The sequence below is a fragment of the Meleagris gallopavo genome, chromosome 4, assembly GCF_000146605.3.
Source record: "Meleagris gallopavo isolate NT-WF06-2002-E0010 breed Aviagen turkey brand Nicholas breeding stock chromosome 4, Turkey_5.1, whole genome shotgun sequence".
Lineage (NCBI taxonomy): Eukaryota > Metazoa > Chordata > Aves > Galliformes > Phasianidae > Meleagris > Meleagris gallopavo.
The window spans coordinates 1,287,576-1,299,639 of record NC_015014.2 but is presented as its reverse complement, the minus strand read 5'-3'; the positions used below and the strand labels follow the sequence as shown (position 1 = coordinate 1,299,639).

At 37.6% G+C, this 12,064-nt stretch overlaps 1 long non-coding RNA gene across 1 annotated transcript; it reads right to left on the bottom strand.

The window, feature by feature from the left end:
• Positions 1-2,623: 2,623 nt before the first annotated feature.
• LOC109367108 lies at positions 2,624-5,729 on the bottom strand. Its single transcript, XR_004159729.1, has 3 exons — positions 5,459-5,729; positions 3,721-3,775; positions 2,624-2,991 (listed from the first exon to the last, which is right to left on the bottom strand). It is a non-coding gene; the product is annotated as an uncharacterized LOC109367108 (long non-coding RNA).
• Positions 5,730-12,064: the final 6,335 nt, after the last annotated feature.

Below are 12,064 nucleotides of genomic sequence, written 5' to 3'. Positions count from 1 at the left end.
GTAGCCTGCTTAATCTATCCTTTCTGCCACAAAACACAAGTGGCTCTTTGTTTCTGTGCTTTGGAGTTAGCCATATGGCTCACAGGGAGCTAGCTGTTCCTTCTCCATAAAGGGGAGCACTGCTCCTTGAGGAATGAAGCAAGACTGCAAGTAAGAATGGCATGTTATTTACCAGTAGATAACTGATAACAAATTTACCAGTAGATAACTGATAACAATGAATAAATTACACCATGAAACTCACAAAAATTACTAAATCATTTGTAAATGTTGCACTCTCTTTCCTCCCTTTCAATATCTACTTTAGTATTCTAGACTTACTGTCCATTCCTACTGAATTTGTAAACAAGTTGAAGAGCCATGATCTTGGTTCTATATAATACTCAAAAATATAATGAAGAAAAAGAATGAGTTCTGAAGAGGCTTCATTATGTCAGTGTTATGCAGTAAGGCTGCCCAGACACAACCAGAGAAGAATGAGCCCTGAAGGTAGCCTGGTCACTTGGATCACAACTTCAAATACACCATTTCTATATTGTAAATACTTATAAATACACCTAAAGGTATTTATTTTAGGTATTTTAACACGGACCTCTAAGCAAGTCAGTGTTGTTCTGCTCAACATTGCATAGCTTAATCAATCGTTTATCAAATCGATTCAAATCTCAAAGTTATTACTGTGTGTGATTTTAGAGCAGCTCCATTTAGATTCCAAATAGCTTAATAAATTCATTCACACATATGGAGTCCAAGCCAAAGGCAAACTTAACTTTGCTTTGTGCAGGCAGTGGAAGCTACAACCAGAGACAAGAAGGATAGAGGTCCACTAGAGGTCTCCCAAACTAAAAAAATGCTGCCTACTTCTGTCACCTGGTAGCTCATTTGGATTTTGATGGGCTTCCAAAGTCAACAAGTGAAAAGTGTAATGCAGGTAAATCACCTTTACTGAACTTCATTGCAGGCTGTATTAAGGCCTGAATGGGTAGCAATAACCTATCTTGAGTTCTGTTTTTTTCTCATGGGCCACGTAGGATTGTGCTGAATACACGAGTACTCTCTTAAAAATTCATTTTCTTCCCTTTTATGCTCTCAGAGTAGAGCACCACTATGATTTCTGGGGTCTACATCTGATTCAGATGTCTCTCTGTGTTCAAACAACACATGCTCTTACAAACATACCTGAGTATCTGTATGAAGGCTTGATCAGTAGGTGTGAATGTTTGCTTATTTATAACAATATGTCTGATGACTCATCTGAGGTCAGAAGCCAGATATGTTTTCTTGCTGCTTTTTAATCCTATACTAATGATTATTGATCAGTAATGTCTTATGGCCTATCAGCATGCATTCAATTTAATCATGATCACAACAGAAGATGGCATAAGATTTCTCTATGATGGCTCTAAATAACTGTTGAATTCTGAATAACTATTGAGTTTGGTCTTTCTTCCTGTCTCCATCTCAATAAACAGTGCAAGATACAGGTTTGCAATGAAAATATAAATTTTGGGTTGTACTTCCAAACATTCTTAACTCCTGCTATTAAAAAAAATAGCGTGTATCACAGTTATAAAGTAGGATAGTTGTATACAGATTCAGTAAAACTAAGGATAGTCTGTATCAAAATATGCATAGGTATAAGCAGGTTATTTCATACACCAGAAAAAAACACTAATAGCATTACAATATTTTTTTTTCTAATCTTCATTCCAACATATTTCTAAGCTACTTATATATGAATATCCTAGCAGCTTTGAAACTTCTCTCCAGAGAAATGATGCTCAGCTGAAGATATTTATGAGACAGTGGTATGGTTTCACCACCAATGCTTGTAATGTACTGTAGTTAGCAGTGCGAAGACAGACTATCAAATACATACATTAAGATCAATCACATTAGTTATTTTACTGGAATATTTACATTTATAGAGCTTAGAGAATAAATAAAACAGATCTTGAGTTGCCTTGCTGTCACAGGTGTTTCCAATATACTAACAGATATTATTTATGTTAAGAACTTTGCCACATGTGTATGTTTAATTAAACTACTTACGTTATATGCCTGCCTGTAGCACTACATCTTTAATTTTTTAGTACACCATTTTAGACAGAGTTGGAGTAACGCTGAGACAATTATGTACTTTAGTTCAAATTCAGTAAAAGAAAATCACATTGTCAGGAGCAGCCTTAGGAGAGCTTTTTTGGTTAGAGCTTGGGAAACAAAATCTACTCAAGAAGATGTCACAAGCAAGTTCATATATTAGAGAAACCTAACAGAAGCAGAAGAGCAACTGGGAACTGAACAGCTGACCCAACCACTCAAGAAAGATAAGGCACTAGAACAATGTACTTGTAATAGATAGAGAGCATCTGTCCCCCACTTAGCTCAACTTACCACATTACACTTCATCTTATTTCATAGTCCTGTCTCTTCCCTATTCTTTCTCTTTTTCACTTTTCCTCTCTTTTACCCTTCTCAATTAGTTATCACATCTACTTCACTAATTGTTTAATTAAATAAGTAAGTCTTGGTCTCCCAATCTTGTCTCACCACACTTGATTTAAGTACTAGCTTCCCTAATCCCCATTCTTTCCTTCATGTTGGAGGTCATTCATAGGAAGTTCACATACTGCAAAACTACAATGAAATGGTAGTCAAAGACAAGAAATATGTGTCAGAAATAGGATTTTATTTCAAATAAGAATAATATAAACACACCCACTGTCTCGTTTGCCCCAACAAATTTGACATTTTCCCCAAACCTCTGTTATTTTAATTTCCAGTCTGTACATTTCCTAACTGAAATAATCTCTTTGCCTCTCAGTAAGGCATATTCCCTGTTCCACATTGCCTGAAGTCAACTGCAGAGAATGTACACTACCATTTCAGCCCGACCTAGGTGTGGTGTCATCTACAGGAGCACACAGAAGTTTTAATCGGGCCATCTGGAATTTTCCCAGAGGAGAGATGGAGAGCTTCCAAGGAACTGATCTGTAAAAGATAAGTCTTTACTGATCACATGCAAACTGAAATTTTCCAGGTTTCCTAAATTAGAGTAGATTTGTACAAAAATAGCAGCTGGCACGTGTATGACATAATAGTTAATATCACTATCTAAAACCTGGACTCAGTGAAAAGTGTTGAAGAAAAGGTTTAACATGGAGGGTATACAAAATCATAAATGCTGAATTTCTCATCAGTTGTCTCATTCGCAGAACAATCTTAATTATTTTGGCAGAAGTAAGGTCCAAGTTGGAGCATGGAGGCTTTCATCCCATGCATTTTTCCAAACACATAAATATGAAGAGTTGTTTAAAAAATTAGGTCACTGTAGTAGATGGCAATTCTAATTCTAATATTTTTAGAATTATTAAACACATACATTAATATGTTACAAAAGCAGATATAAGGCTCTGTAGGGATGCTTTTTAATGAGAAAATGCTATTGCCAAGGTAACTCAGTGCTATCAGTTTTCTTCCACCCCTTCCTACATAAATATAGATAGAATTTTTGCAGATTAGTAATTGATTAGAACGATACAAGATACTGAAGGGTATTAAAATTTTACATAGATTCAGGAGCTATATTGTAGAAGATCATTACTTTAGTATTAATATTTTGAACCAAGCATTAATTTTTATGCTTGGGAATTCAGGTAATGCTGCAGAAGACTTAAAATCTTAAGAACTGCCAGTTGGACAGGAGTATAAAGAACTTACCAATGACACATTATTCATACCAGTAAATTCTCATTGTTATTTCCTTGCCAATCCACTGAATGGAAAAATAGCACAAAGGAAAATGATTTTAAAGCTTTTTCCAGTAATTCTTCAAAGCTATCCCGCTATTAATCATTGGAGTTCACGTCATCTAGCTAAGAATGCACAATATTCCAAAATATTGCCAACATTTTTCTTTATTGATCACACACTGGCACCAAATCACAGTATCTTATTCCCACAGCGCCACAAAAAAAAAAGAACTTCAGCTTCACTACCATCTGGATCACAGATCATCCCATAAAATGTGTTCAGGTTGACAATAAGTCTTTGAAATACTTATTCCATATTATGTTTCTGATGATGTTGTATGTTGTGGCCTGTCACAATCCATTTTGAAAAGAATACTACTCGATTACAGTTAAAATTTATAAAAAATACAACTTTGTCCTCAGAAAATAATCTGTCTCAAGTTAGGTATTTAGAGTGGGTTTATAAACATGAGCAGTGATACTGTCATTCCCTAGTGCTTTGTCAACATATTAGTTACTGTCAGAAGCCTACAATTTAAGCAGGACCCGAAGCTCAGCATCATTTTGGATGGCGCTCAGCATCCCACAGGATTAGGCTGCAGTTCTGAAAGCACATCAGCAGTGCCCAGAAAGAATGGTGTGCTTAAGTGGGAACAAGGGCGGACTCGAAGCCATTAATCAGTACAAAATACAAACATTGTGAAAAGGATGTAATTCAAAAATATTAACCAGTTTTGAGATAGTTCTTAATCTACACAAAAGGCGCCAGCCTAACCAGATTTTGCTAGTATCAGATTCCAAGAGATTCAACCTGATCCAAGCTAATCCTTATCTCCTATGAGGAAAGATTCTAAGATCAGGAGAAGAGAAAGCTCAGAGGGATCTCATCCATGTGTACAAATACCCAAAGGGAGGGTATAAAGAGGTGGAAGCCACAGTCTTTTGAATGGCGCTCAATACCAGAACAAGAGGTGATGGGCACAAAGTGAAACATAAGGGGTGCTGTGTGAACACCAGGCAGCACTTTTGTGCCTTGCAAGTGCTGGAGTCCTGGCATAGGCTGCCCAAAGAGGCTGTGGAGTCCCTTCCTCCTTGGAAATCTCCCAAAGCCACCCGGACATGGGCCTGGGCAGCTGCTATGGGTGGCCCTGCTGCAGCCGGGACTGGGCCCTGCCAGCTTCAGCCATCCTGGGATTCTGTGATCAGCACACACGCATTTTCCACCAACATTAAATTTACATCTTAACATTAAGATATTAAAATCATCATAGGACTAAGAATTAATAGGCATGGAGTAAAATGTTTCCTTATGCCATGAAGGATATACCTGAGTGTCAAATTGCCTTGTAATGTTTACGATCTGATAAATTTTTTTACTTCAGTTTCTACTGAAATAGGCCTCTAAGGGTTCGTATCTGCTTTGTTAATCATTACTTTCAAGTTAAAATCTCAAGATAAGGATGTGAAATAATCTAATCTTGTGTTATGTGATAGGAAAAGGCCTATATCTAGGCCAATATCCTGTGTGAAATTACACCTTTATTTTTCAAGTCAGATCAAGTTTCTTGTATAAATGATAGCCTTTGAACTCTTCCCAAACAGTTTCCCTAATTCTTCTGCATTACAGTTTTGCTTCACATTGTGCCTAAGAGTGTAGCTACTAGCTCTCAAACTTATTAACTGCAATTTGCGCCGACAAAAGGTACCTCATAACCAGAGACCAGAGGTGCTGGTCCTTTAGGAACTGACATCAGGGCAATCTTGTGGCATGTTGTCTGGAGGCTGCAACGTCAGGAACGGTGCCACACAGGGTGATGACAACCAGCAGCTCACAGGTAGGCCAGTCAGTAAATACCCACAGGATGCGGGGCAGGGAACCAGTACCCTTGGGAGTCAACTGCTGACAGGATCTCCTTTGAAGATGAATTCATCCTTGTTAGTCTGAGAGAATGTGTAAAGGCAAATGACATCACCAACGTCTCTTCCTGGAAAAAAAAAAGGAATGAAAACTGGTTAAAATATCCTCATACTTATAAATTCTTTTTGTCCTGTGGGAATGTGAAAGAACAAATAGACTATTTACTTAAGCAATGCTGCAGTTCCCCTTAGCCATGCTCCAGGGTGGCATTTAAGTCAGTAAGGGCGGCATTCTTTCCAGTGTGAATGCAGTCAGCAAGATCCTCTACATAAATAATTTACTCTATAAAGTACCCGTATTAACATGTCACTGTCAAACCACTTTGTGCGGTAGGGTAAGATCATTGCCTTAAATATGGTAGCTTAGTTCACAACTATTTTAAGCAGTCTTAAAGGATTTTAGAATTTTGGCTTCCATCATAGGCTCCTTGAAGGTGACTGAGTAATGGCTGCAGTGGAAAATTTCCTCCCTGTGACCTATGGGACAATTTTAAGCACGGAGTTCATGAAATCATTCTTTTTAAATGCAAGCCAGGCAAAGATTTATTTGTAAGTTTTGGGAAAATGACTAGAGAAATTATTCCCTCTTGGGAGAATCAGTACTCCCATTCCTCTGATAGGATTATATGGACTCTTACATTTCCTTCCCTCTCACAGGAAAATGTAAGAGGATTAAAGTAAGGATCCTATAATCTAATGCCTAGCTTTATTCACTTTCATATATTTTTTTCTTACATCTTCTGCAGTGTAAACAATGAACCCAAACTACCCAAGCGTGTGTGCTTTCCATCTGTCTTTGAACTCTGCTAATGGGCCTCAGAAAGTAGAAACATTCTGACTTTTTGGATATTTCAGATCAGTGTAGTTAAGTAATAGAGTTGGTAAGCAGAAAAAAAGTGGTCAGTCCAACTGAGGAAAAATAAAAACAAAACCTCAGCATCTCTTCTGATAAAAAATGGAAGAGCCTGAGGAGCTAAGGCCACAACTTAAGCTAGCACGTCTCGCAAGCAAAGGGCAACAGAGTCTGACTTTACTATTGTCTTTGAATATCTTCACTTTGAACTAAAAGAAAATGGGGGCTGGAACCTGGGTGTGGGAGGACTGAACAAACCAAAGGCAAGGATGTGGTAGTGTTTGCAAAGGGAGATAGCCAAATCTGGGAGCTGATGGTTTTCATTGGTTGAGGAGCTCTAAAGAACTAGTGTTAAGTCTCTGAATGGAGATGAACTCTGGGATGGCTGGGTGAAGCTGACTTGTACCAAGACAGTGTGTAGGGAAGTCCTTAGGGCAGGGGGGACCATGGCAGAGAAGTGCTGTACTGTGAGAGAACTGTCATGGATTCCCACCTGGGTAACCAATGAGTTCCCTGCTGTAATGTTTTTTGATATGTTATGTGGTATGGCTTTCCTCTAATTGTCACTATTTTATCAAGTCATAATAGAAGTAGAAGGTTTACCAAAATATTTTCCTGTCTTTTTCATGCTTTCTTTTTATGTGTTACTGTCTTGGACATCTTGCCATTAGAAGAAAACATATTAGTGATCTGAGCTGCAATTACTATTGGTATGCCTCAGCTGGAATGGTGGCAAGCTGCTGCATTTCTGTTTTGAACTGGGGCTAGCTCCAACTGCATCCTCGATCTATTTTAACTCAGCTGGTAGATTTTAATTTGTCCATTGGTCATTTGTTCCATTACCAAAACCTGATTTTTTCAAAGGCATTTGCATAACTTAGCGAGTGTGCAGAAGGAAGAGCTGGTGATGCAGAGTGTGCCTGTCAACCACCAACTGCTTCTGAATATGGGGAAACTGAACTTCTGAAACAGTGAAGTGAACGTGGCTTTGGCAGGACTAATCTGTGGTGCAGTTCTTGTAGGGGAAAATTCACAGACGTGTCAGTGGACAAAGCTGCTTTTGGCGTTGGATGGCAAAGTCTGTAGCTCAGGGACATCAGTCAGTGAATCTGTACCGTGGAGATAAGAGTGAAGAACTGCAGCCTGGAAGTGCCACTCTACCAATAGAGCACTGAAGAAACACAATAGTGGGAAACACTGCTAACTGGATACTTGAAAACATTTCATTTTGTCATGCTGCCCAAGCTTGTAATTCAGGACATGATTTAGGCTGTGGTAGGAGCATAGACACAGATTTGTTGTTTGATTCTGCTTGCTGCACTTGGCTTTCAAGGAAGTAAATTGAAATGTGAATGCTTCTGTGGTTGTAGCAATGCTATTTGATCCATGGGTTATATGGAGAAAGTAGAGAGGGTTCATGATATCTCCCAGCAGAAAGCTTTCCAAGTTTTTGAGCAGAGATATTTTGTACTGTGTGAGCAGAATTGCTTTGGGTAGCTGTAATTCTTGGGGGCCTGGCTTCTTGCTTCCGTGGCTTGTAAAGCTTTATGCTCTGTACCTCACCTGCAGCAAGGAAGTAATGCATGACTTTTGGAGCACATTCAAGCTGACTATGGAATATGCATTTTAGAGATTAAGAGTAGAAGTGTGATAAATTCAAAAAACAAATATTGCTACTGTTGTGTTTTGCCTATTTTATGCAGCACGAAGAGAAAAACTTCACAAGGTGGAGGAGTGGTTTGGAGAGGCTGTCTGCTGAAAATCCATTCTTGAAAATTCATTGTGGTTGTACATGGCTGAGGAAAACTTCACAAGATTGAGCATTTACTTAACAGGTAAAATATGCATAAAAATTTAGGCTCAAGCATCTGATATTTGTTGTGACTTGAAAAACAGAATAATATGCTGCTTTAAAAATGTTTGAATATATTGACTATTTCCTAACTTCTCTAGTTAGTCTTTCAGCTCCAGTCTCTTACCATTTAATTCAACAAATCCTAAACAGTTGCAGCTGGAGTGAACTGCTGCAATTGCTATTTATGTGATATGAGTACGCTGAGACTCAAGTCTAGCGAGTGGGAAATGAGTTTCAAAAATAGCTTGGGCACATCTCATTGCAATCTTCTCCCACTGTGCAAACAAAAATATCTTTACTTTGAAAGTTTGGTCTCCTATTTGCTTGCAGACTTTCTTGATGCTCCCTTAGCCTATTTGCCTGATTTCATTTTTACTGTGGATGTAGTATTCTCAGTAATCAGAGGCATTATGTTTGATTTTCTTGTGTTTTAAACTTTTTCTAAGAGCTCTAGCAAAGTTGTTTACCAGAAGTATGTACTGTGATGTATATTTTCCTGAAGAAAAACAGGTGAAGCCCACAATTGAGATAAATTGCTTAACGTGGGAAGAATGGAAAAAAAATGTGATTCATTCTTTTTCAAGAGACCTTAGTAAATATTTATTGTGAAATATTTAGCTTTTTACCTAAAGTTAAAAAGGTTTTTGATATTTACTTTTTTTTTTTCTTCCTAATATCTTAGCTTTTTTGGACATGATAAAAAAGAACTGAAGATCATTTCCACATATGTAGGTGGTAATTTAGTTGTATCAGCCATACGAATAAGGATTCATACAGCTGGTAGTAAAAGCAAACAGGTCCTTAATATTGCTGGGTGGGCACAAAGGAGAACTGAGGAACCACAAAGGAAAGAGCTGGATGCTCTACAATGCTGCTTGACCCACCTATCTCATCTCCTCTGGTCCACAACACTGATTGAAGCAAAGAGCGTATTTAGTACTGTTATCATGTGCTACTTCAACCTAGGAGAGCTGGGCTTGGACACTTTTAGTCTATTTTTAGTGCTTTTTTTCCTTTCCTATTGACATTTTTCCCTAATGTGCCCATCTCCAGATCATTTGGTTTCCTTCTATTTGTAAGAATTGCATGGCATCCCACAAAATAGTCTGTTGGCTGCTCGGTTTTCCACATGGTCTTCTATGCAAATGTCTGCACAGTGTTTAGAGGAGGAGTACACTTTCAAAGCAAGAATGAATGTAAATACCTAAATGTACAAATTGTGCACAGCAGATCACACTATTTATATCATGCTGCACCTGTGGAGCCCTCATGAATGCAGTCATTAAAGCTGGACGACAACCAGCATGATTATTATGACAGCCTTTGCTCACTAAACTGAAAAAAGGAAAAATTGTGCAAATTAATACTGATCTTTGCTTAATGTACTCTGCTGGGTTTGCAGTTAGATTATTATGCATTGCAAGTACGCTGCTGATTTTAAAATTAACTTAGCTGATGGATGCATATTCTATACTAAAATATCTGGATATTTTGCAGTCTTATGATATTCCGGAAACACCTTTAGTGAACTGACAGATGAGTAATTTATGTAGTGATGAATTTCCCTTACAGTTGCATGAGGAGATCTGCTTCTCCTTTTCTCAGACCAAAAATCTGAGAATTTCATGATTTCATGTGCTGCATGAAAACAGATGAATTGCGACTGATACTCTGAGCTGCCAGTTCTGTTCTGTATACAGGAAAGACTGTGCTGCCTGGTTTAACATGCTAAGATGATGCTCCTTATCCCCTTCAAGTTGATATTAGACTAATAAACAGCCTTTCGTGCTGCTGCTGCTGATACAGGCTGATGTAATGTTGAGCAATTAATTCTCTCTTTCTTAATTTATTCCGTTATATGGAGGTGATAGTACCTTCTTTTTACAATTGCTTTTTATTCTGAGTATGGAACACAAAATGCAGTTTCTAATATAACTCTACTTGTTAGAAAGCAGTTTTGAACAATACAGTGTAAATGAGCCCAGGGGCACAAAGACTGAGAAAGAAATGGAACTGTGGAAGTTTTTGACATGTAGTTGCATTGCCAAACAAGGAGTTCTGTGGTTCATCCAGGTAATTATTCCACAAAATGCTGGGGTGGTGTCTGCAGCTTTCATAGCGGTGAAACTTCTGTTTTCTCCTAGTAACCCAAGCATTAAAACATAATACTTTTTTTTATTTTTCTTCTTTGTTGTTGTTGCTGTTGTTGTTTTTTCAGTAGCACAGCTTTGTTAGTGCACATCTTTATTAGTGCAGCTTCCTTGCAAAATCAGCGTTGGTAGTACAGCACCATTTACAGATTACAACTGATTCTATAATTTTTACTTTTGTCTGTGTCTCCACTGCTCCAGAATTTACAGCTTGAGTTACCTGAAAGGCTAGTACTTCAGAATTAATTGCCTTTTCAGTGGTTGTGTCTTCCTTGTAGTTGTGTCTTGCAAACTACAACTGGAAAGTTGGAAAGGAAATAATTTTCCTGTCTATAGATTACTTAGACACATGGGGATTAATGGAATTAAAATGAGTTGTTCTCACCTGGTCATCATTTATTACCCTAAAGGATATCTTTCTTCCATTTTACCTCCATTTCGTCTTTTTTCTATAATAGAAATTCATGCTCAGTATTTCACTAGAAGCCATTTAATTTTTGTCTGAATTTGAATGTACTTTATTGCTGTTTTTAAGGTCTGTTTCTGTAGTAACAAGGAGAAATTCATTCTTTTTTTTCCCCCTGTAGACATGTCAAGTGCTTCTGCCTAACCTAAAACATCTTGCAGTATCCAAATGTTTTTCTGAATGTCTTTATTCCTCCTGTCTCATACACCTCACTGTAAGCAATCACAATTTATACACAATTTATAGCTACAAATGTAAAAACTTATGAGCAAGAGGCTGTTTTAATTCAAAAAGGGCCCCAAACTACACTGAGTTTAAATATAAAATGAAATTTTACTGGAAGATATCTCTGGTTGTTCTGTGTTACCTTTGGTAAGAAAGTAGCTAAGTCTTCCTACCATGTATTTTTATATGTAATATATATTGTGAATTCAATAATGTCATTAATTTGCTGTCCTTCCTCTTGTGTTGGTAGCTTCAGGAAAACAAAGAGCACATAAATGTTAGCAAAAGAATGAGTAGTGAAGAGTCCAGATTACATGGGAAGTAATCTTTCAGACAAAGAAGCCTTCTGAGCTTTATATTTTACACTCACGGTCAGCAACAACAGGAAGGCTGCTCCCTACCCCCAGCCTAATTACCATGGGCTTTATAGCTCTTACAACACCTGGTTTCTTCTCTCCTTTCAAAGTTGAGGTTTTTTGACGTAAATCCATCAAGTATTAACACAAAATCTTTGAACATTTCTTTGTTCCTGTGCAACATCAGATTTACTGTTGTCACAGTGAATAGAAATCACAGAAGGTAGAACAGAGAAAAGATGGCACATACACCCTCACAACAGTTATACCATTTAATCTGCTTCTGCAGATGTACAGGACTTCATCCCCCACACTAATTGGAAAGTCCCTATTTGAAAAATAGAGTGAAACGTAATTTTGTAACAGACATTATTTTGGAAAAAGAAACAAAACCAAACCCCAAAGCTAATCTTCCACAGAAAGAATCAGAGCAGTGGCATGTTAATTTTTAAAAGGAAACAAAATCAGCATTATGTATTTTAAAATTGAA